Genomic DNA, 26,003 nt, shown 5'->3' with positions numbered 1-26,003 from the left:
ATTAGAGGCACTAAAAGAAAAGCTTCTCCTTTCTTCCACAGTCTCTCTCCACTTGTCATGTTTTTATTTTTAAAATGCCGCTTTTGAATGCCACTCTAATTCAAGGAAAATTTAAATTTTAAATTGTTAGCATAAATTCTACCCCTTTCATTTCAATGTTGTGCAGTGCCTGTTTTAAATGCAAATAGAAGAGCATTTAACACATATGCTAATCAACAAAATTACACAATTTGCATATTCCATTCTTACCCTAACGGTGGAAAGACTGCACCCAACTAAGTCACCTGCTTTTATTTCATGTCTTGACACGTGCTCATTGTACCAGCAGTGTCTCTACCTTCTGCTTACTGATGAGTAAGGAGGGATTGAAAGGGAAGAGATGATGAGTGGCCATCTTGCTGCTTTAGGCCATGATTTCTGGTGAGCTGTTGGGGAGGGGTGAAGAGGAAAGAGGAAAAGAGAGGAAAAGGGTTGAGAGAGAGTAAAAGCCTCTGGGGTCCCTCTCACATCCCTGGAGGCTCAACCAGGTGTCTGATGCTGTTTAATTAACCCACGTCCGATTCTTTTACAACCCCATGTAGCCCACCAGGCTCCTCTGTCCATGGGATTTCCCAGGAAAGAATACTGGAGTGGGTTGCCTGCTCCTCCTCCAGATGATCTACCCCACCCAGGGATCGAACCCGTGTCTCCTGCATTGGCAGGCAGATTCTTTACTATTGAGCCACCCAGGAAGCCCCTACCTGGCAATACTGTGTCCAAAAATCTAGTCCCCACTGGATGCCCATTGACTTTACCTGCTCCTCTGCAGTGAGAGAGCATCTGAAGGGCTGGTGGGTTCCCCCAATTCAGGCCTTAGGTGCCAGGACCCAGGCCACGGTCAGCCTACCTGCCAGTCATCCGCAAAGTGCTTCCATCACTTTAGCTGAATTATGGGAATTAGCCCAATAATATTGCATCTGTTTGTCCACAGATACTTTCAGAAATCTTTGGCCTTCCCGGGAGAGTTTTCCTGGAATCTTTGCCTGCCCTGGCTTGATCATGAAAAACCTGGATCAGCCCGGAAGTTGGATGTCTGCTCACTTGAGCTTTCAAACAGTCTGGCAAAGGGAAGGAGTCCAAGCCACCTTGGTATGAAGTGTTTCCAGCAAAAAATATTAGCACACCCGAATAAGAATAATATCTGGAGGGCTGGGTTCCCATTAGAAATCGGCAAATAAAGCCAGAAGAGCCCCTAGGTTCAGATCTACTTTAAGGGAGCATCTTGGCCGAGGCAGGTTTGAATTTCAGACCTGGGTTTCTCCCAGCTCCCTCGAGACACCAAAGAGAAAACCTGCAGAGAAACACAAAACGCTGCTCACTGTACCTGCTACTTGTTTGCAAGCAATTGTGTGTCTGCCCTAAAAGCCCCACTGGGTTCACCACACTCTGAAATCAGCCTCTGTGATGTAACACGCCCGGCTGTCTGCCCGCACTGCCTGCAGGGTTCGGCATCTCATGAGTGCGGTGGTTGCCCTTCTCTGATCAAACTGTGGCTGCTGGTGGCTCTGGCTTTCATTCAGTGAGCTGCAGCTTCAAGAAAGAGCCAGTCCTCTCCTGTGGCCCTGATCTAGCATAGCTACTGTCTCTCATTGCTCTTCTGTGCACCCACCTTTTTCAGAAAGACAAACCCTATTCGTCGTGGTGCCACCAATGTGATGGACCGTTCAGAAGACAGGCTGTCGATTTCCTCCCTCCCTCCCTCCTTCCCTTCCTTCCTTCCTCTCTTCTTTCCTTCCTTCCCTTTTCTCACTCTCTTTTTTTAAAATAGTTGACAACACACTGTGTGTGTGTATATATATACAAAGAAAGTGAAGTCACTCAGTCGTGTTTGACTCTTTCCAACCCCATGGACTGTAGCCCACCAGGCTCCTCCATCCATGGGATTCTCCAGGGACAAATACTGGAGTGGGTTACCATTTCCTTCTCCAGGAGATTTTCCCAACCCAGGGATTGAATCCCAGTCTCCCAAATTGTAGGCAGACGCTTTACCGTCTGAGCCACCAGAGAAGTCTCTTTCTTTCTCTCTCTGTCTATATATACATATATATATATATATATAAAGTCTGAATATATATATATATAAATATGCTCAGTCATGTCCGACTCTTTGAAACTCCAAGGACTGTAGCCCACCAAGCTCCTCTGTCCAAGAGGATTTTCCAGGCAAGAATACCAAGTAGGTTGCCATGCCCTTCTCCAGGGGATCTTCCCAACCCAGGGATCAAACCCAGGTCTCCTGCATGACAGGCAGATTCTTTACCATCTGAGCCACCAGGGAAGCCCAGTATAACATTGTTTAAAAGTCTCATAAGAGGCACAGTCTCCTTCCTATTAAGATCTAGGCTTCCCACCCACAACTCCCTGCCACCTACACATTCATAGACACAAGTAAACTGCTGGTATTAATTTATCTGTTTCACTTGCCAGAATTTTTTTCAATGTATATGTAAGGAAATTTGAATGGCTGTCCTTATGCCCCAGTGATGGCCTACAAAACCTGCTGTCCTGCCCCATGCTCTCTTCACTTAGCAGCCTTTCCATACAGAAGCACTGCATTCACTCCTTTTTATAGCACCATAGTACTCCAGTTGGGTGCATGTGTGTAATTTATTGGAGCCTGGTGGGCTGCCGTCTATGGGGTTGCACAGAGTTGGACACGACTGAAGCGACTTAGCAGCAGCAACAGCATATTAATAGAAATGTAGATTGTTTCTGATATTTTGCTCTTACCAACAGTGCCTTACCAAGTGACTTTCTACTATGTCTTTTTTGAACCTGTGCAATTTTGTCTTTTCATTCTGTTCATGGGGTTCTCAAGGCAAGAATGCATGGGATCACAAAGAGTCAGACACAGTTTAGCAACTGAACAACAGTTTTATCTGCATGCCATTTTCCCTGCACTATACAAGTTTATCTGTCTCACAAATTCCTGCACATGCTCCTGCTGGGTCAACAGGGATGTGCACGTGTAATGCTGTCACACACACTGCAGTGGCCACGCTCCCTCCAAGGGTGCGGCAGTGCTGGCTGTGGCTCGTCCCTGAGGCTTTCTGGGGATGAGAAAGGGGTTAGAGAGTATGGGTGGTTATTTAACTGGAGAACTGGGCTCCCCCATTGCAGCGTTCCCAGCTGTAACTGTTGAAATTCTTATTTCAACTCAAGTAGGGAATATTTTTATAGTTTAACTAAATAAATTAAGACTCCTTTGGCTGCAAGTAATAAAATACAGTTCAACTCAGCCCCGTGGCAGGTGGGGCAGTGAGAAAGGAAGGGAGGTGGTCATCATCGTAAGGACGAGGACCCCAAAACAGACAGGCAGCCCTGCTCCCAAGCTCGCACTTGGAGAGGGACTGCATGAGTGACTCAGTGGGCGCGTGAAGGACGTTGAACTTGGGTCAGCCATCCACCCCAGGTCCAGGCAGCTGTGAACAATAAAGCATGTTGTTGTCCAAACCGAAATCTGGAACCTACCACTCTGAGTGAGCAGAGCGACTGAGCAGATATTCCAAATGGCATTGGCTACAGCCACAAATGACATGATTTATCTTAGTCACTTGAATCGTATAACAAAAGAATTTACAAAAGTAGAACAGACATGAAACGGGTTCTGAATGCCCAATAAATCTCTCATTTAAATCACACTAGCGGTTTCTGAGGTTATCCTATCACTGTGGCAAAAATGAGTCAGGTATAAAGAGGCCAGATCCTCACCTCTGCTACTGTTTCTGCTCAGCAGGTAGTTTCCTAATAACTGGGTTATCAGAGAAGACTTTTAGAATAAAAAATTTTTTCTAACATTTTTAAAAACAAAAATTTCTCTTTCATGAGTTAAAAAAAAAAGAAGACCATAGATTTCAGCCTGGCCTATAGAGCATATTTATTTCAAAGTGACGTGTGATGTCACTTTAGGAAAGTGAGCTGTTTCTTTTTTTCAACCTAAAGACCAAATGGCCAGGGAGAAAGCAGCCAAGACTCTGAGTAATCTTATTGAGGGTTCAATTTTCTAAGTATGACCTTATGCTAGCAACAGCTCCTAAGGAACAAGAAAACAAGCCGAGCGAGGAAGTCTCGCTTCTATGAGACAAGAGCCTCCAAGACAGCAATGTCTGAAGGCAAATTCTAATTACATAACAGGAGTGAGTCATCAATGCCATCAGAGATTACAGACAGCTAAGCGGTCACCCGCCCTCTCCCTGCAGTTTTGAAGCACGTAGGCTCTCACGGACCTCATCCACTCCACACCTGACCTTCACTCTCCCTTCCTTTATTTTCTTTTGTCCCCCTTTTATTTTCCATTTTATGTTGTGTTAGTCAGGGTTCTCCATAGAAACAGACACAATAACATGAACACACACACACACACACACACATATATATATATATGTTTTATTATAAGGAAGTAGCTCATGTGATTATAGAGATGGGCAGGTCCTAAGAATCTGCAGGGTGGGTAGGCAAGCTGGAGACCCAGGAGAGCCAGCGATTTAGTTCCAGTCCAAGTCTGATGGCCTGAGAATGAGAAAGACTGAGGGTGGAGTCTGAAGTTTTCCAAAAGCTGAGAGGCCCAGGAAGAGCCAGTGTCTTCAGTCAAAAAGCAGGAAAACACCAATATCCCAGTTCAAAGACATTCAGGAAGGAGGGATTCTCTCATCCTCGGGAAGAGTCAGTCTTTTTGCTCTGCTCAGACCTTCATCTGATTGGATAGGGCGAACCTACATTAGGGAGAGCAATCTGCTTTACTCTGTCTACTTATTTAAATCTTTTAATTTACTTTAAATACATTCCCCGATGTATGTTATTTGTGTTACAAATTATGCTGAAGCTGAAACTCCAATACTTTGGCCATAGAAGAACTGACTCATTGGAAAAGACCCTAATGCTGGGAAAGATTGAAGGCAGGAGGAGAAGGGGATGACAGAGGATGAGATGGTTGGATGGCATCACTGACTCAAGGGACATGAGTTTGAGCAAGCTCTGGGAGTTGGTGATGGACAGGGAAGCCTGGCGTGCTGCAGTCCATGGGGTCACAAAGAGTTGGACATGACTGAATGCCTGAACTGAACTGATGTTATATATCCACTAGTGTAGATTCATAATTACTTTTTCAGTTTTTGTCTTTTAGACACTGTAAAAGAATCAAGAGTGGAGTTATGAACCAAAATCATAGTGATACTGGTTTTTAGATTTTTTTTTTTGTATTGACCTTAGCTACAGAAATGTATGCTTCATATGGCTTTGAGCTAGTGTTCTATCTCTTTGTTTCAACCTGAAATATTCCCTTTATCAAAATAAATTACTTAAATGTTAATCTCATCCACAAATATTCACTAGAATAGTGTTTAGCTGAATATATGGACACTCTGTGGCCCAGTCAAGGTGACACATGAAATTCAGCATCTCAGGCGCCTTTCGGTTCTCTTGTGTACAGGCCACTGCTACATGCTCCCCCAACAGTGACCCTGCATGTGGTCAGGTTCTGTGTCCCACTTCTCCTCTTGTTTCTATGGTAAAGTTTCTAGAAAGAGAAATCTAGATTCACTGTCTGAAGTGTCTCAACTCTCACTCACTGTTCAACGCAGATGTCATTTGTCTTCTGTCCCTATCACTGTGTTTTCTTAAGAACATCCACGGGGCTTTATAGTTGGTAAAGAATCCATCTGTAATGCAGGAGGCACTGATTCAATCCCTGGGTCGAGAAGATCCCCTGGAGAGGGAAATGGCAACCCACTCCAGTATTCTTGCCTGGGAAATCCCATGGACAGAGGAGCCTGGCGGGCTACAGTCCATGGGTCGCAAGAGTTGGGCATGACTTAGCGGCTAAGCCACCACCACCAAGAATGCCAATAATCTAATGTAAAATTCTTTGCTCTCTTGCTCTCTGAATTTCCTCCTACCTCTCCAGCCCCCTCCCCTCAGTGGTGTTCCCCAGGGGACGCACCATCTTCCTTTTTGACTTTACAATCTCTGTTCATTAGTGTTACACATTCCATGACTTTATCAGCTCTAAGCCCAGACTCAAAGCCTATCTTCAACATTAACCGCTCTCTGAATCCCAGACTTGTATGTTACTGCTCATAGATTCCTTCTCCACATGACATTCCCCACATGAAACTGGAACTTAACACATTACCTTAAATTCATCGTTTTCTCACAGACTTAATTGCTTCTTTCCATAATGACACTGTCATCCACCCAATCTCCTAAGCTCCTAGCAGTACCGTGGGAGACCATGATAAACACCCCCTATCCTTCACCTTCTAATTCCAATCTGTCACCATGCTCTATCCATTTTACATGCTGAACACCCGCCTCCTTGCCTCTCCTTGGGCTTAACCTGGACCCTCCTAATTTCTTGTCTAGACCCCAGCAGAGCTCTGCATTGGATTTCTCTCTGTCACCATTCCAGCTGCCTTTCCAGTTCATCCATGATCAAGTTACTTTCCAGCTAAAACTTTTCGAAGTCTTCCCCATTGTTTTGAGGTTGCAATGTGAAGACTGTTCAACAGTCCAGGAGAGACACTATGAGCTAAGATAGTGGCAGCTGAGATGGAGAGTTGGAGGAGAGGAAGCCAGAGGGCCTCTGGAGTGAGGAGGATCCCTTAGTGATTAGATGTGGGGAGTGGAAATCAAGGAAGTGCTAAGGAAAGCTTTCTACTTCTGACTTGGATAACTAAGCGATCATGGCCTGGTTCTCTGAGACTGGGGACCCAGCCCTTCCTTTGCTGGTGGACAGCAGCCAGTGGAGTTACCTGGGTGGAGCCCCACGTCTGGGGAAGCAAGGCCTCCAGGAAACCTGTCGGTCTGGGCGGAGATGAGTCAGAACCTAGAAAAGAAGAAGAAATAAAAATTAATACCAGATGGGAGAAGGAGGCAGTTGAAAGTCCCTATAAATAGTCAGCAACTGAGAACTCTACGGGAGTGGAAGGTGCAGAGAATTGTGTCTTCTCTTCTGCCAGGAGGTTCCTAAAAGTTTGCTGGCAAAGGCCAGGAAAAGAACCAGGGCCATGTGCTCAGCAAGACATTACCTAAGTGCAAAAAGGCTTAAAGGACTTAGAACTCTGACTTCCATCCTCATTTATTTCCTGAGCATTGTCGTTCCCTTCTTTCTTGGTTGGGGTTTTGGCTGTAGTTTGGAGCATCTTGCTGTTTACAGAAAATTTTTAAACATGAATTGTTTAGTTGCTATGCCTCCACATTTAGATGTGCACACAGATGAACTAACAGCTTTTCTCATCTCACCCTCTTCACTGAGTCTTCCCGAGTGAAAACAAAGGAAAGGCTTGTCTCATACACCTTTGAAACATACCTGAGCATTTCCAATTCACGTAATAATCAGTCCCCTCCAGGGATGACTCTGAAAGAACGAAAGTCATCTGCAAGTCTATATACTAACAATATTTAAACTGGCTAAATTGAGCCAAATCACCAGTTTGACTGTTTTGTCAAATTCAAGTACTTCCAATGCATTAGGATATTAAATCCTCAACAAATTCTTCTTTGGCACAGGCAGAAAGAGATCAGTGGCACTTATTTATTGTTTTTACACAAATGGAAATATATATACGTGTGTGTATGCTGCTGCTGCTGCTAAGTCACTTCAGTCGTGTCCGACTCTGTGCAACCCCATAGATGGCAGCCCACCAGGCTCCCCTGTCTCTGGGATTCTCCAGGCAAGAACCCTGGAGTGGGTTGCCATTTCCTTCTCCAATGCATGAAAGTGAAAAGGGAAAGTGAAGTCGCTCAGTCGTGTCCGACTCTTAGCGACCCCATGAACTGCAGCCCACCAGGCTCCTCCATCCACGGGATTTTCCAGGCAAGAACACTGGAGTGGGGTGCCATTGTGTGTATACTCTCTCTCTCTCTCTCTCTCTCTCTCTCTCTCTCTATGTATATATATATATACACCATACTTAAGAAAAATTTTTCATAGATAACCTGCTTAGAATCCCAAATGGGAATCAAGAGAAGACTGATCTTTCTGGCAAAGAGCAACAAAACATCTGACTTTTTGCTCCACAAGCAGGTGTGGCTGATGGACTGTTTCATGTAAGGTATAATTAATTCTATCTTTCCGTCTTAGTTACCAAAATAAACTGTGTAAATCCGAACATGATAGAAGGACTCTATCATCAGCTGACAAGGCTCTGCAGCCTAGGGACATGAAATTACTAAGGAAGACAAGCCGGGAAGTGTGTAATTTCAAGAGGCCTCTGCTTCAGATACTGGCAGTGGCCGGACAGTGAAGAGCCAGCGTGCTCAGCTGGCTGACCAGTCAGGGCCTAGAGCTGTCCTCAAGCCATAAGGGGGACGCAGCTGGTTTCAGCCCTTGGGCTCTGCTCCTCCCCCTCTTGGTGTCCTCCTCTAGGGAGCATTACCTGGCCCCCTGACGAGGGTGTTTCTGACACCTTTGCCCATACATCTGACTCAGGCCAAGCCTTGAGCCGTCAGGACACTGCCCAGGTGATGAAAGGGGGACCAGATAAATGCACTCAACTTGTGATGTCTCTACTGATGGCTGCTTGGGGCTTCCCAGGTGGCTCAGTGGTAAAGAATCCGCCTGCCAATGCAGGAGACACCAGTTCAATCCCTAGGTCAGGAAGATCCCCTGGAGGAGGAAATGGCAACCCACTCCAAGATTCTTGCCTGGAGAATTCCATGGACAGAGGAGCCTGGCAGGCTATAGTCCATGGGGTTGCAAAAGAGTTGGACATGACTTAGCAGCTCAACAATAACAACAACTGATAAATGTCCGGCTTCTGTGCCTTTTCATTAAATAGCACCGCATTTTCACTATCACCTTCAAGGTCTTACATCAAAGGCTCAAGCAAAGTGGAAACATCGCACAGTGTGACAGGGTCAGAGACAGACAGAGAGTCAGAAACAGAAAGAGACAGGAAGATACTGTCTTTGGTTAATAGCACCTTTTCTGGTATCTCACCAATTACATATCCAAGTGACATGTATTCAGTCCTACATCTAACAAGATGTAGAATTGAGGACACCGTTTTGTCTGAGCCCTTCAGCTCACACATTAGGAAACCAGGGCCTAGAAATGACTGAGCTGCCCACAGTCACACACCTGGGACCAGAGGCCGGGTCTCCTGATTTCAGGCCACTGGTCTTCCTACCGCATTCCCAGTCGTGGATGGCCAAATAGAAGAGGAGGAAAGCTGGAGAACCTGGCTTATCTTAGCAGCTACCCAGGCCCCTTCCCATCAAGGATCTTAAATATAAGGGTCAGATACCTGACTAGAGATACATCCAAGAAGAAACGGGGAAGATATAGACTCCGTGGTCCATTGGCCTCAGTGTGGGAAATGAAATAAGTTGCCAGGAAACCAGGAACTTAGACTGTCTGAGGCACGCTGTGAAGGCTGCCTTCCTTAACTGCGGATATCCCAGCCCACAGGAATAGCCATCCTGCATGCAGAAGTCCTGCATGTTCACCTAGGCCCGGGCCGGGAACACTGCCCCTCCTCTGGCTTCCAATCCACCCACCCCTTCTTTTAGAAAGCTCTTCTTTCCTGTCACCAAGAATTCTCACCAAGCTCCAGGGAAAGCGTCTACGTCATCATATGTTTTCATTCAACAAGCATTTATTAAGCATCTACTGGGTACCAGATGGGGCTTCCCAGGTGGCACAGTGGTAAAGAACCTGACTGCCAATGCAGGAGATGCAAGAGACGTGGGTCGGGAAGATCCTCTGGAGTAGGAAATGGCAACCCACTTCATATTCTTCCCTAGAAAATTCCATGGTTAGAGGAGCCTGGTAGGCTACAGTCCACAGGGTCGCAAAGAGTTCGACGTGACTGAGCACGCATGCGCGTAGCATGCAGTGTACTAGATACTAAGCTAGGTCCTGGGGAAATACAGATGGAGCAGACACAGTTATTCTTCTCAAGAGCTCATCATCTGAAGGCCCTATTCATGTGCAACTGCTTGCTCATGGGTCTGATAGCCTCATGTGGACAATGGGCATATTTTTAAACCCCAAATCCGAACATATGGTCCCCAAAAAATTGCTTTTCTAGTTTGCAACTGTTCTATATGAACATCTTTAAAAGGCTTGAAAGTTAAATTGCTTTCATAAGTCCTTTTAACAAGTTTCCTTTACTGAAAAGAAATAAAATATATTAAATCAGGCTTTTTTGAGAAAAATCTGCATTATACGTTCATCAAACCCATATGTGTTAACTTGTAAAACCTTATAATCATAGGCTATTGCAGTTGGAAAGGATCTGAAATAACACCTAAGCCAGTAGCTTTGAATTTTTTAATTTTATGTTTTAAACAATGAAACACGTTTCAAGCCAAATACCACCCAAAGTTCCCAAATACAAAACAGTTAAAACTGGACCTGCTTTGGTCAGAGGAGAGATGGAGAGCTCAGTAGAGTCTTCTCTTCTAAACTCCCTCACCCCTCCCACCACCTCTGTTCCCACAGATTTTGGAACTTCACCCCACAAAAAGGACTGTCCAACCACCCATTATGTCCCAAAATGGGGACACTGAGCTCCAAAGAGAATATGACCTCCTTCTGATGAATTATCTCTATGAAAGAGTCTTATCTAATGAAAGAGGCCTGTTCCCCAATAAGGTCACGTTCTGAGATACTAGGAGCTAGGACTTCAACATATGAATTGGGGAATCGGGGCAGAGGGAATGCAATTCAACCCACAGCGCTGCTTCCTGCCCTCTTCGGATGAAGGTCCCGGTCAAGCCAAGGAAGTCCCTGATACCAGATCCTTAAGGGACAGTCGTGAACCTGTTTGACCCCTGCTGGGAAGAAGTCTGGGGACAGTCAGTGCACAGAGAAATGGGGAGGTTAGAGAGGGTGGCTCCATGGCCAGGGAGAGGGATTAGCCTTAGCGGGAGGGGAGACACTTCCTATATTGTCGCAAGGAGGTAGAGGGGAGAAGGGATGATTGTGCATGCAGAATGATATACAAATATGAAGGATGGAAGTCAAGGGAGTGGCTTCAGACGGCCCAGCTTTCTTCACGAAGCAGGAGGAGAGACTGCCTGCGGAGACTGACAGTGGAGGCTGGGATTGGGGCTCAGGAGACAGACAGGAAGTGGAACCGGAGATTTGAGGAAGGTAGAGACAGTTCGAAAGAGCCTTGTGCATGACGGACAGTAGTCAGCTCTGTCTTGAGTAGCGGCCCAGCACATCATTAAGCAAGGTCCAGTATCGTTGCTTTAGGAAAATGGTACACAGGGCGGCGAGCTGAGCAGGGGAAGAGAGAAGGGCTGCCTGACAGTAACCAGGGTCCAGATGGCATCGGTGACCAAAGTTTATAGAGGCACCATCTGCAGGGTGTGAGGTTTTTCCAGCCATGCTTCAACAGCCGGGAGATTGATGTAGAGAAAGTAAACAACTGCGTTGATCCAGACCTAGGCTTTGCCCAGGAGGCTGCGATAGCAGGACAAAGGGGCAAGGAGACTGAGGAGATCTGCATGAGGAGGGTGAAGTTGGGGGGAAGCTCAGAGGCCAGGTCAGTAGAGAAGCCAGTGGGCAGTGAGCGGGCTGTGCTATTTCTGCAGAAGAGCATTGCACGTGCCCCTTGCTCTCTGTTGACCAGAGCATGTGGTCTCTACTGCCTGCTGGAGGAGCAGACGCTGCCAGATGTGACCCCTAACGAGCTGTAAGCTGACAGGCTCCTCAGCTGACCTTCATCCTCTAAGGTGGTCCTGACTGGCCCCAGCTGGGTAATTCAGCTACTTGCACCCAGCCACAAGGGGTAGGCGTGCCCTTGGGACACACATACCCCTATGAAAGGATGAGAGGTCAACACCAGCTGGTGTATTGATTCAATCCCTATGTCAGTTTTCTAATCTGGATGTTATTTTTAAATGCTGTATGGGTCAATTCTGTTTATTGGGATTTTTATTACTGTGAATCTTCCAAGGCCACATATCTTCTCTTAATGTGCCTCTACTGATATTAATAGTAGTCAACTCAGAACTCCAAGTTACTAGAATCACTTTAGTATCTTCAGATGCAAAATAATCAGGGTGACGGGGAGGGGGGTAGAAACTTTTTAGTATCATATGAAAAATACTCCTAATACAGCATGATTAAAACTAAAAAACAAGTACCAAACTTTGTTAGAAGCAATGGAGACTCTCATACCCTGCCAGTAAGAATGTAAATTGGTACAACCACTTTGGAAAACAAAGTGGTTGTACCAATTTGGTTGATATTTTCCATTAAAAAAACGTTGATATTTTCCATTAAAATTGAAGATATGCATATCCATCATCCAGCAGTTCCATTCCTGGGTATATGCACAGAAGAAATAGATAAAGATCTACCTAGCATAAATTCTTGATAATGGTCTAACACCAGCAACAACTCAGTTGTCCATCAGCATTAAAATGGAAGGATACCCACAAGGTGGAATACTATACAGCAGTGAAATCTACAGGCTACAGCTGTAGGCAGCAGCATCAATGAATTTCACATCCGTAATGCCTAGTGGAAGAAACCAACATAAACACATACTGTGTGATATGTCCTGCCTTTACAGGAAAAGAAAGTCGTATTAGGAACGGCACTGAACAGCTTCTGGGGTCCTGGCAGTGAGTGTTCTATATCTTGACCCGGGTGTGGTTACATTTATGATAATTTATTAAGCTCTACATTATTTTGTACAGTTTTCCGCATGTGTCATATTTCACAATAAAGAATTATTGGAATCTCTCTATATACATTCTATCCATGGTGCTGCAGTTTATGGGATCCCCATAGACAGATCAGCTCTGAATGGTCACCTTTAAGCTCAGACACCTCGGGCAGTTGAAATGCCTCTGGGGGCGAAGACCTCAGTGAGACATGGACCCTTTCACAGCTGATTCTCTTCACTGTCCAGACTGAGATCCTTGAGCAACATGGATGGTGCAGGCAGAGTCTGCGAGTTACGGGCCTGTGTCCTCCTGTCTGGCCACTGCGAGTGCCCCGGAGGGAAGTCTTCTTCCTCTTAACCGAGATTACAAATACTGTGTTTATCAAACAAACTACAGGATGACGTTCCCATCCTAAGAGAAGTGAGAGGCGCCCAGCTCCCTGTTTCCCTCCAGTTGGAAAGGGAGGGTAAGCAAGGAAGACTAGGAAGACTGCTAGGAAGACTTCTCTGCCTTGAGGCCGCTGATAGGTTCGTTACACAGTTCACCAAGCTTCTACAATGTCTTAGACACAATCCTTATTTTTCTGCTCCACAGTTTAAAACATCCATTTAGTTTTGATTTTTCATTCTGGATGGGAAAAACACTTTCCTTTTACAAAGATTCAGATTCCTGATTCTCAAAAAGACTTCCAAATGCCCCACATGGTTTAAGTATCAAGAGTTTTTCTAAAAATATATATTTCAACTACGGTCTATAAAGATACACACATATCTCATACCAAAACTGAACCTTATGGCTGAGACATGATGAACGGGAAGTGAAAAACCGGCCAGTACTAACCAACCAAAAGCCCAGGCAATTTTTTTTTTTTTGCAAAAAATCAAATTCCGGGCTTTGTATCTGAGCTGTTTAAAAGGCTCATCGCCAAAGTACCAGTTCTCCTCATTTTGGAGAAACAAGAAAAGCATATGGCTCCAGGGACCTTCACAAGTTGATGCCAAAAAGTGGAGCCAGGCACATTTCAAGATCATCAAAGGAACAGCAGGTTGGATTAGTTTAAAGGGGAATGGGGGCGTCTCAGGTGGCTCAGTGGTGAAGAATCCGCCTGCCAAACAGAAGACACAGGTTCAAACCCTGGGTCGGGAGATCCCCTGGAGAAGGAAATGGCAACCCAGTCCAGTATTCTTGCCTGGAGAATTCCATGGACAGAGTAGCCTGGTGGGCTACAGTCCACGAGGTCACAAAGGGTCGGACACGACTGAGCAACTGAAGAGCAGCAGCAGCAGCAGTAAGTGAGGCAGGGAGGTCGAGGTGCAGAAAAACAAGGGAAATCAATGGCAGAGAAAGTTGTAGGTTACAGACAATGAAGGATCACTCATTTCTACCATTTTAGCCCAGTAAGAAACACCTGGCTAACATCTACCCATCGCACAAGACTCCAGCCAACGTTTACTTTTTCCCTCCTTGGTGCCGTTACCACACCCGCTTTGCATTCTGCCAGAATTGCTGTAACATTTTATAGGACCGGATTATTCCGTTTGCCCTCCTAGACTGTGAGCTCTTTGAGAACAGGACCATACTTTGTGCATCTCTAAGGTTTCAGCTCATGCATAATAAAAAATATATTTACCATATTTTCCATAAATATTACCCTTGGCTGCATGAATGAACGATGGGTTCCATTAATGAGACAACTCTATTACTGAGACTTTGGATTCTATTAACAAGATTTCCAGCTCCTGTGATGCCACCCTAAGTGATGAAAAGCATCTTGGCCTCTGCCAGAGTTTACCCACTCTTTTTTTAACTTCTCTTTTCAGGCCCAGGAAGCTGTGAGCTCCCTAATGTCATATACCGGCATGAGAACACAGTATGTTCTCTAAGTAGAGCTATGAAAACGAAGAATCTGATCAGCCAACTAAAACACTGGGATCATCCTTTTCAAGACCCAGAGCTCCAGCATTCTTTGGCGTAAGAGACAGAGAGGCACCTGGGAAAATGTGGGCAAGGGTGAGTACTCTTGAAAAAACCACGCATTGTGTGTGGTCCGACTCAGACAAATGCATTTGAAACAGTAATAGAAATGGTATTCCATTTCCCACCCAGGATCGCAACTAATGCTTGAAATGGAAGGTTTATGTTAGGCCCACAGATTTTGCTCTGTTAGGTGAATCTTTTTACACGGATGTGCTGATACCCACAGAAACTCCTCTTCCATTCAGAAATCTCAGGGGAAGAATCTCTTGGGACAGGGGTCGAATATTCCACCTCTTGTACTAGTGCCCTAGCAAGTCTGGAGCTTGCACTTCTGAACTGATCAGAAGCTGATCACCTGGGTTGTTGGCCCCCAGCGTTTTTGGCACCGGGCACCGGTCTCATGGAAAACAATTTTTCCACGGACCAGAGGTGGGGGATGGGGATGGCGTCAGGGTGATTCAAGGACATTATTTATTTATTGTGCACTTTATTTCTATTATCATTAAATCAGCTCCACCTCAGATCATCAGGCATTAGATCCTGAAGGTGGGGGACCCCTGACCTGGGTTACCAATTAGCCAGTCCTCTGGTGTCTCCTCTCTTTGTCTGCTAGTCCTAAACCAATCCTTTTTCGTTCAGCTGTTCCATAAGAAAACATGTTGGCCTAGGGTGGAGGTTAGGGGTAAAAGAGTCCATCCTTCTATTGAACCAAGGCTTGCTAAGGTCTTATGGAAACTAAGCAAAAGAAGCGACGTGTAATTTCGCCTATTAATTGACTTCTAGTGGAGGCAGGCAGCGTGCTCTTGCGTGGTACCCTTGGAGGCAGACCTGGATTTAAGCCTCACTCCACTAACTTGAGACTTATGAATCTGTTTTCAAGTTTATAAAATGGTGATAGAAGGACTGTCTTGAGGATGAAATGAGAAAGTGTACATAAAGTAACTTGTGCTCAATGGGAAAAACGTTAATTCCTCTATGGGTTAGGATCAGTAATCTGTTGTCTCTATCATGTAACAACTAACCATCAACACAAGAAAACTCCAGGTAGCCATGGGAGTCCAGATACACGTAAATGGCTGTCAGTTAAACAAAATGACAAGTACGTTCTTAAAATATTTTAAGTAACAAAAGGATTTCTTTTATTCGACCAGCTAGGCTGTCATATCACTGTACTGTTTGAAAGTTAAAGGCCTATTAAAAATCTTCCCTAGTCCTAGGGTTCTATGACAAAAATCTGTGACAGAATTGGACACTTGGAGGCCTCCACCCAAGTCTGAATTCAAACTGGAGCAAATTACGTTTGTGATTCCTCGAGGCATTCAATGTGAATTAATTTCTTAATGAAGAGTGAAATAAAAATCACCTCCTCTCATTTTTTTCTACCTGCTCAGGCAGTTTTCCTAAAGTAAGACAAAAGCAGAGGAAGGAAATAAGAAAGAAAGGGAGAAAGAAGAGGAGGGAAGAAAGGAAGATCGCCTTCTCCAAAGCAAGGCGTATTTCACTTCATTTCAGTCCCTGCAGTGAATATTAGCTCTGGGGTATTTCAAATACAGGTTGCTTCTCAACTTTTGGTACCCTCACCTTGAAAACCAGACACTCCTACCACCCGGAATCCTCAATTTGCTTATCTACATTCAGAGTCCAAGAGTCCTTTGAGATCATTAATTTCACAACTTTGGAGTGATTTCTTTTTCTCATCACTGAAATTTATTTAAAGTATTCCATACACACACACACACACACACATACACACTTACATGACAGAAGACTATGTAGGATGTAAATATTTGGCAGTTCTGAGCGTCACCTATTAAAAAGGAACATTTATTCCCGGCTGTCAGGGCTTCCTAAGGATATATTCCTGCTGCTCTTCCGGGAGAAGGCGAGACAGTGTGCCAGCTGCACAAACGGCCGCGAAGTCAGACTGTCCGATTTGAATCCCAGTGCCGCCACTGATGAGAAGTGGGACTTTGATCAAGTTATTTAACCTGTCTTTGCCTCAGTTTATTCATCTATAAAATGGGGGTGAGAATAGTATCTACCTCAAGGGGTTCTCTTGACGATTGTGTATGTAAGTTGCTTAGAGTTGCATTTGGCAAGCCCTCCAATCAGACCTGGCGAGGGGGTGGGGGCCGCTTCCCAGGTGGCGCTAGTGGTAAAGAACTCACCTGCCAATATGGGAAACACAAGAGACACAGGTTCGATCCCTGAGTTGGGAGATCCCCTGGAGTGGGAAATGGCAACCCACTCCAGTCTTCCTGCCTGGAGAATCCCCATGCATAGAGGAGCCTGGTGGGCTACAGTCCACAGGGTGGCAACGAGTTGGACACGACTGAGCTACTGAGCACACCCAACAATCAGTGAGACCTGGAGTCCTGTAGCACAGATGAAATAAAGTCTATGCAGCTAAACTAAACCACCAAAGGGGGAAGATGGGAGAAGCAGAGTGTAAGGAAAGGCTGGAGAGATGACGAACCTTTGGAAATCAGGCTTATGCTGACGTGGCTGATCTCCTGAGACCCCTCAGGCTGCGGTTTTCTGGCTTCAAGAGTGACAGTGAAGAACCCATGAGCGTGTGGCCCAAAAAAAGTTCGTTTGGGGAGACCTGTGCTAAATCCATAAACACTCTTAAAAGGAAGCACTTACCAAAGAGCTCAGCAAACACCGGCAGGCCCTGAAGCAAACATCAGTACAAATATCAGTGTGAGGAGAAAGTGGAGGGACTTCCCTGGTAGTCCAGTGGCTAAGACTCTGCGCTCCCAGTGCAGGGGCCCGGGTTCTATCCCCAGTCAGGGAACCAGCTCCTGCCTGCCGCAACTAAGACCCGGTGTTTTCAAATAAATCAATATATATTCATTAAAACAACAACAAAAAAAGAAAGTGGAGAATGCAACTCCCACCTGGAGGGCCAGCTGAGGGCTGCAGAGAGGCCAGCAAGCAGCCTTCTTCTGCGTCCAGCTGGAGTCAGCGTGTGTGGGGGCAGCTGGTCAAGCCCCCAGACCTACTTCACACTCTTCCCTAATCTCTTGATGTCAGCCATGGTGGGGGTATTTACAGCACAGAAGTCGGCAGAAACTGCTTCATGTTGTTTTGCATTTAGAAAGCCGGGAGTTAAATATTCCCCAACACACTGCTGGGGGAGAGTGAAAGGCTGGCTTGGAAAAAACTGAAGGAAAAAACCCTTTAAACTGCAAAGCTTTTTCTCTGGCGTCCCTGACTCTTCCCCTTTGTATGAAGGCAGGAAGCTGGAAGTTGGACAAGGTCTGTTAGGGTTTCTCTAAAGAAGAAAGCCAGACTGAGTCTGTGCTTCACAGAGGCCAGAAAAGCGCTGACTGACAGAACTTGAAAATGGTGTCCTTTTTTCCCATTAAATATAAGTTCACCCCCGGTCCAAACTAGTTGTCAGACGGTGGATTTACAGGCTTGTGATAAGTGTCCTAAAAAGGAAAATACGTTGAGGTGGGGGTAGTTCACATACTATTTTTTCACCTCTTTAAAAATATGATTATTTTGATATATTTTAGAGAATACGAAAGCTGTCTACTGGGAATTATTACCTTACCTCCTCCCATCTAAAAAGACACTTTAAGTTGTTCAGATTTCTGAGTTGTTCCTTGAGAGGAAAGATGAAAGAAGAGGGACAGAAATGAAGTACCTCGAAATCTGCCTTTATCAGTCCACAGGGGCTGTCACTATGGAGCCCTCCAGCCCCGGTGACTTCACAGAAATGTATGTTCTGGCGATTCTGGAGGCAGGAAGCCCAAGTTCAAGCTGGCAACAGTCTGGTTTCTCCTGAGGCCTCTCTCCTTGGCCTGTAGGCGGCCGTCTTTTCTCTGAGTCCTACGTGGCCTCCTCTCCGCATGCCTGTGTGCTCATCTCTTCTCACAAGGACACCAGTCCTGCTGGAGCAGCATCCGCTCTGATGACCTGACTGACCCTTCATCACCTCTTCAGAGACTTATCTCCAGGCCAAGTCACATTCTGAGACGTGGGAGGGGACCTCAACATACAAATTTGGAAAGGGACGCAAGCCCAGAACACTGACTAAACACACGCAACACGAATCCACAGGGAAAATTTGGTTTGACAGCCTCACAGGTTGAGTTCCCAGAGAAGCAAACTCTGGAAAGACGGAGAATGACATGCAGGGGGTGATGGGGAGCCGTCTCAGGAATATGTACAAGCAGTGAAGGAAGCAGGATTAGGTGGAGAGAGGACTGACCTCAGCGCAGTCACAGTAAAGGCCCCGGCTAAGCGCACAGACCCTCTGGGGTGGCCCTTCCGAGGGTCCGAAACTGAAGCCAATGGGTGGACCAGCTGTAGGGAGTGGACTGCCCCAGGGAGGAGGCATGATGTCCCTGAGACCAGCCTGAGATGCTGTCTTCTGTTGAGGACGGTCTAAGGGGGACTCATCCGGGAGCTGCCAGTGGCCGAGTCTCCAGGTGCTGACAGGATGATTGCTGGGTCTCAAGTGGGGCCCCCGGTCAGTGCTCTGCAGTGTCCACAGCGACACACATAAATGGATGTCCCCTAAGCGGATGGAAGGATTCACCGTCATCTTCTTAAGAAATTTCTCATCATGGCTCTCAGTAGGTTGCTGCTAAGTCGCTTCAGTCGTGTCCGACTCTGCGACCCCATGGACTGCAGCCTACCAGGCTCTTCCGTCCATGGGATTTTCCAGGCAAGTGTACTGGAGTGGGTTTCCATTGCCTTCTCCTGGTTAAAAGGAGGTTTAACTGAAGGTTAATTGTCTTCAGTAGGTTAAAAGGTGACTAATTCTGAACCCTAAAACATGGAACCCAATTCTGCACACATAGAGAAAGCCCAGCAGGATGGTGACAGAGTGGCTTAGTGGGGAAAGGATGCTCTCTGGAGCCAAAAAGATAGGATTCAAATCTCTACCCCACTCTTTACTAACATTTCTTACCCTCTCTCCACCTCCGATTCCTCCTCTGCAAAGTGAGGAGGATAATGCCAACTTACGTCAGACTGTTGAAAGATTTAAATAAAAAATATGTACTCAGAGCGGCTAGCACTATGTTTCATGCAAAGAAGGCCTCCGAAAAGAATTAGCTGCCTTCCCTTTCTTTCAGCAAATGGGAAAGAGACGATTCCTCTTCTAACTTGAAGGAGGACATCTCTTAGATTCTGGGGTGATCTAAAGATGTCTGGGGACGTTTCTTTCTGCTGTTCTTCACTGTCACCAGCTCCGTTGATGTGGAAATACACCTCCCGTCACAAAGACCTCGCCCCCTTGCATGAATACCAAGTTTATTCCAAAAGTAAAACATGCATAAATTATGTTGGTGTACAATCAAACCAACTCTCCATTTCAATACATAGTTTTATTGGGGTATAAATCACTACTACGGGGCAATTTAGTGCAGACAGAGATTGTATCAGGAGACTCAGATCCCCTGAGCTTGCCTGGAAAATGGGAAGCGTATTCCAGGATGAAGTGTCGTGCATGGGTAAGGGTTGCTGAGCCTGCAAAGAAACACACCTGGACAGAAGTTGAACTCTCTCATCTAAATCAAGTCAGGTTGAGCTCCCCTTGGTGGGAACGCTGAGGAATGACTATGTTCGATTGTGGATCACAAAGCCCCAAAGAAGCGACACTGTCAAAGAGACATCAGACCTAGGTCCAGTTTGACATGGGGCCATGTGCTTTCCCAGCATCTTCTGGCTTTCTTTTCCCATGGAGAGGCCTCATTTATTCTAAAGTATGAAGCCTTGGGGGTTTCTTGAAAATGGTACTTTCACTCAGTAAAATTAAGTTGGGATGAAAACGGTTTCTAGTGGGAATCTGTTCTGGAAAAGGATTAAACTAAAAACATGGAAAGAGCAGCTATTCCCCTCAAAATGATCAGTAGCCACCTAGACCTGATCACTTTCCACGTGACAAAAAAAAAATTCTAGAAGCAGCACAAGAAAAACATCACAGCCACTGAGAAGTCAGAGGTGACTCTACACTCACCATCTCCCCACAAACATCACGAGTGTGGGAATCAGCGAGCTTTTCGTCCTTAGGCCTATTCTGAGTTCTCTTATTGATGGAGGTTTCTGTTATAATTTTCCCACAATTGTCCTATATTCTCTTTTTAAAAGTATTTCTCTGGGTTTGACCAGGGCTCGGTAACACACACAGAGTCACAATTACACCATAAAGAATCACACATATGCAGCCCTTTAAGCATTACCCACAGATCCTTCTGACTTTTTACCATCTCTTTGAGAGAAGCATCTTTGAGAAAGACATCCAAGTAAACATCAGACTTATATCCAGCTTCCTTCCTCTGTTCAAATCTCTATCTCTGATCTGTACTTGCTATTTATTCAGTTCAGTTCAGTTACTCAGTCATGTCTGACTCTCTGTGAACCCGTGGACTGCAGCACGCCAGGCTTCCTTGTCCATCACCAGCTCCCAAAGCCTGCTGAAATTCATGTCCATCGAGTTGGTGATGCCATCCAACCATCTCATCCTCTGTCGCCCCCTTCTCCTCCTGCCTCCCAGCATCAGGGTCTTTTCCAATGAGTTAGTTCTTCGCATCAGGTGGCCAAAGTATTTGAGCTTCATCTTCAGCATCAGTCCTTCCAGTGAATATTCAGGACTGATTTCCTTTAGGATTGACTGGTTTGATCTCCTTGCAGTCTAAGGACCTCTCAAGAGAGTCTTCTCCAACACCACAGTTCAAAAGCATCAATTCTTCGGCACTCAGCCTTCTTTATGGTCCGACTCTCACATCCATACATGACTGCTGTTTATTAGATGTAGCATTTTAGAGCTGGAAGGTCATGCTAGTCAGAGTAGTCCTGCTGTGAGCTGCAGTAACAAGTAAATCCTGTCATCTTGGGGGGCCAGCCCAGTACAGTTCAGTCCTCACTCCTGTGAGAGTCCATGACTCTCTTGGGCAGCTGTCCTCAGGAATCTGGCTTTCCATTATGTGGCCCCACCATCTCAGGGTCCTCCCCTTCTTCTCTTAGTATGGCTAAGAGAGAGAGGGTGGGGGACTTTCTAGGGAGCAGGCCAGGAATGTGGAGTAATCACTTCCGCCAGCAGGCTACTAGCTGAGAACTAAGAAGCTCGAAGATGATAATAGTGTTTGCCTCAGAGAGTCCTCAAATGCCCCTTGCTTCCCATCCCTTCAAGTTTTTTGTTACTTGGTTTTTTTTCAGTTGAGGCAACAGAGACCCAAAGAGCATGTTACACACAGCTCATCACACAGCTAATCAGCAGCAGTTCAGTCTGGCCAAGAGGCTCCTGCCCATTCCTGTTGCTTTCAATTAGTGTATAAAAGGGCTCATAAAAATCTCAAGATACAGTTGGAGCATTGTTTCTAGAACTTTCTATCCAGAACTCCAGGGTGAGAAGGACTATGACCACCCCTGCTCTGAACCCACAATTCCGGCACAGTTCTCAGCCTGGGAGCTGGACAGATGAGTGTTTCAGGGAGCAAGTGCCAGTAGCAAACCCTAATTACAGGAAATGCCTCTTGGCTCCCAAGGGATATGAAATTACTTTGAGGAAAGTCAAGAAAAATAGAAACAGAATACCCTGTAATGCTTTATTCAGAGGCCAGAGTCACCTATTAGGGCTTGTGTTTTGTGCTCGATTCTACCAAGAGAGCTTAAAGGGTGGAGACAGAGATTATATAGAGAGAAAGTCTGGATGGTGTCAGCCCCAGTCCCAACCACCACACTGTCCTGCGAAAAAGACGCCCGGACGTCCTCCTCACAGTTGAAATCGAATGTGAGAAAAAAACAGAGGTTTCCCAAAAATACCTGATAAAGAATGACAAAGTGGGCCAGGGAAGGCTGGTCTCCTTGTCAGGTTCTGAAAGTTGCCTGGAGAAACCTTGGCCACGTCTCTGACTGTCTCCATCAATGTCTACTGAACATTCAGTTATGTATCTATTTTTTTACACCCTGACTTGATCATCATGAAGGTTCTACATCTGGATTTTTTTTGCCTGGATTTTAACTTTTTCATCTGGAGATATGACATTGAGGACAGGCTGCACGTTAGTTCTCTTAGGTTTAAGAATCTTTGTCAAACTAGTTAACATTCTGAGGTCTCCCCTCCACCACCATAACAACAAGACAGGGAAAAGAAATAAAAAGAATAACTGCCACTTGGCTGGAAATTAAGGTGCTGATCTAATCCAAACATTATCACATAAAATCAAGTAACAGTAATAATAGAAGAGACGTATAGCAGTGGCAAATTATATTTTTAGCCAAAGGACAGTCACATTTTCATGTTTACAGATTAGATATTAAAAATAGTACAGAATTTAATTACATGTGCCTTTATCCCACCTTTCTACCTCATTCTCTTCTTTCCATGCCCACTGCACCCCTTCTTTCTTCTTTTCTTTTTTCAGCTGCACCGCACAGGCATAGGAGATCTTAGTTCCCTGACCAGGGATGGAACCCTGCCCTCCTGCAGTGGGAACAGGGAGCTCAGAATCTTAACCACCAGGAAAACCACCCCTTCTTCAAAAAAAGTTTTTTCTTGTAAGTTGGGGAAATAGAGTGACATCTTATTAAGACAGCAAGATGAATGGATTCATTGAACTCAGGTTAATCTATAGCAAAGCTTGAACTCAAAACAAGGGTCAGTCGGGGAAGTAGGAGAGATGGAGGCTGGCTGGTTAAGAGTCTTTAGAGAACTTGGAAATAAGGTTGCTTTCAGAGTGGAACTATTAAAATGCATAGACCAAATGCATACAAAATGGCAAAAGCAGGATGGATATAAATAGCCCACTGTGGAAGTAAGCCAAATAGAAGTATATGGGAGTGTCGCAGACTTCAGCCCCACAGATCTAGGGGTACAGTAACAAGGAGGGTAAATATTTGATTGTAGGTTCATGGGTAGAAAACGGAGTGGTTGTTTGGATGAAGGCTGTGTAAACAGGAGCTGGGTGGCCAAGGAAGCAGTTAAAAGAGTCAGGGGGTCACAGAAGCCCTCTGGATGGCAGAGCCCGACAATGTGAAACCATCTAGGGAAGACACAGTCATGGGAGTGTTGAACATGGCAGTATGGCTCTCTTAATGAGACCATCCCTACTTTGGCCAAAGTGCCTCAAACCTTTGTCAGTAACATTTATGACTCTTTGGACACCACTCAACCTTGTCATAATGTGGTTCTTCATGTAGCAAGCCTCCTGGCAGAGCTGTCTCACACCTTTCTGGTCGACTTGCCAGTTGCATTTACTTTAAACTACTCTAACTGATGCTGTGAGCCGGTTCCACCTTAAGCATGCCAACAAAGTCAGTTTTATGAAGCTAACAGACCTTAGACCATGGTATATACTTCGAGGTAAACATCGCTTTATGGGGTGCACCTGGGCAGGAAGTAATATTACTCAGCAACAGCTCAGGCTTGTTCTATGCTCTTCTCAAACTGCAGCTGACCAGCCTTATTCAGTTTTGACTGAATCATATATATAAAGTCAAGATCAAGATGTTTTAATAATATGACTGCTTTTCGTGATCTGACAAAACAATTGCCATATTATAAGCCAGAAGCAGTACATAGAATGAAGGGACATAAAGAACCTAAACCATTTTAACAGGCTGTGGGCTGATTTTCAATTACATCTGGGACCCTACCATAGACAGCTTCATCAAAGATACCATTGTCATTGACAACTAATGTTTTCCAGGTTTTCTTCACACCTTATTCAATTGCAGCAATTGTTAGGTGATAAATACAGTGACAGCTCATTATAAAATTCAGCTTCCAGAAGCTGAAAGGGTAAGTGCCACCTCTAACCTGCCAGGTGATGGGTTAGCATCCTAGTTAGCCCTGTCCCTTCTCCCTTCTGCTATACAGGTAGGTCCTTCTCCACTCTCCTTCCAACAACTTTGTCTGAAATCTTGTACACTGAAGGCTTCAGTGTTCACACAATCCTTTTTAAGTGAAAATAAGCTCAGAAAGCTCTACCGCAGAACCTCAGGAGTTTATAGGACAGTACATAAAGGACAGTCAACTCTGAATATTCATTGGAAGGACTAATGCTGAAGCTGAAGCTCCAAGACTTTGGCCACCTGATGCAAAGAGCCGACTCATTGGAAAAGACCCTGATGCTGGGAAAGATTGAAAGCAGGAGAAGGGGGCGACAGAGGATGAGGTGGCCAGATGGCCTCACCAATTCAATGGACATGAGTTTGAACAAACTCTGGGAGATAGTGAAGGACAGGGAAGCCTGGTGTGCTGCAATCCATGGGGTCACAAAGAGTCAGACACGACTGAGTGATGAACAACAATGAAGGGCAGAGACAGAGGGGATAAAGAACACAGCCTGAGGACTCGAGGGTATTGTTTCTAGTCTCTAGGTGTTCTTATTGATATGTGCACATGTTTGTGTCTATCTGCCCATCTCCTTGTGTGTCTAGGGAGAGGGTTTGTATACTCTGTGACGTCATGCCAGCTTGTCACACACATATAAACCTATGTCTACAGATTTAACTACTTGGGTTTATTTAAGTAGCTTTATTGAAGTATACTTGGAATACAATAAATTGCACATATTTAAACTGTAAATTTTCATAGTGTTGACATACATGTACACCTGTAAAACCATTACTACTACCAAGATAATGAACATATTCATCACCTGCTCCCTAATTTTTTCTTGTTTCTTTTTAATCCCACCTTCTGCCCCTTTCTACGCCTGTCCCAGGAAACCATTGATCTCCTTTCTGCCATTGCATTTTCAATTCCTAGAAATTAATATATTAATAAATGAAGCCTATAGTACATACCTTCTTTCTGAATCCTTCTACTGAGGAAAATGAAAAGTCTCTGCATGGATAGATGTTCTCTTTTCTTTTGGTTAAATAAATGCCTAGGAATGAATGAATAGGTCATGTGGTAGGTCTAATGCCCAGCTTTCTAAGAAACTGACAAACTGGTTCCAAAGCAGTTGTACCATTTTACATTCCCGTCAACAGTATACGAGAGTTCCAGTTCCTCCATATGCTTGCTGACACTTGGTATGGTCAGATTTCTCTTTTAATTTTCAGTTCAGTTCAGTTCAGTTCAGTTGCTCAGTCGTGTCCAACTCTTTGCAACCCCATGGCCTGCAGCACGCCAGGCCTTCCTGTCTATCACCAACTCTTGGAGTTTACCCAAACTCATGTCCATTGAGTCAGTGATGCCATCCAACCATCTCATCCTGTGTCGTCCCCTTCTCCTCCCACCTTCAATTTTTCCTAGCATCAGGATCTTTTCAAATGAGTCAGCTCTTCGCATCAGGTGGCCAAAGTACTGGAGTTTCAGCTTCAACATCAGTCCTTCCAATGAACACCCAGGACTGATCTCCTTTAGGATGGACTGGTCGCATCTCCTTGCA

The 26,003-nt window shown here is 45.2% G+C and overlaps 1 long non-coding RNA gene across 1 annotated transcript in view; it reads left to right on the top strand.

The window, feature by feature from the left end:
- The window catches only part of LOC104985624, a 134,191-nt gene that overhangs the window by 56,394 nt on the left and 51,794 nt on the right, over positions 1 to 26,003 (top strand). The window contains exon 2 of the long non-coding RNA XR_824947.1: positions 14,487 to 14,676. This is a non-coding gene — a long non-coding RNA (uncharacterized LOC104985624). The remainder of the gene's footprint in view (positions 1 to 14,486; positions 14,677 to 26,003) is intronic.

This window comes from Bison bison, unplaced genomic scaffold (assembly GCF_000754665.1).
Source record: "Bison bison bison isolate TAMUID 2011002044 unplaced genomic scaffold, Bison_UMD1.0 scf7180017864053, whole genome shotgun sequence".
Classification (NCBI taxonomy): domain Eukaryota; kingdom Metazoa; phylum Chordata; class Mammalia; order Artiodactyla; family Bovidae; genus Bison; species Bison bison.
This window is presented reverse-complemented; position numbering and strand designations above follow the sequence as displayed.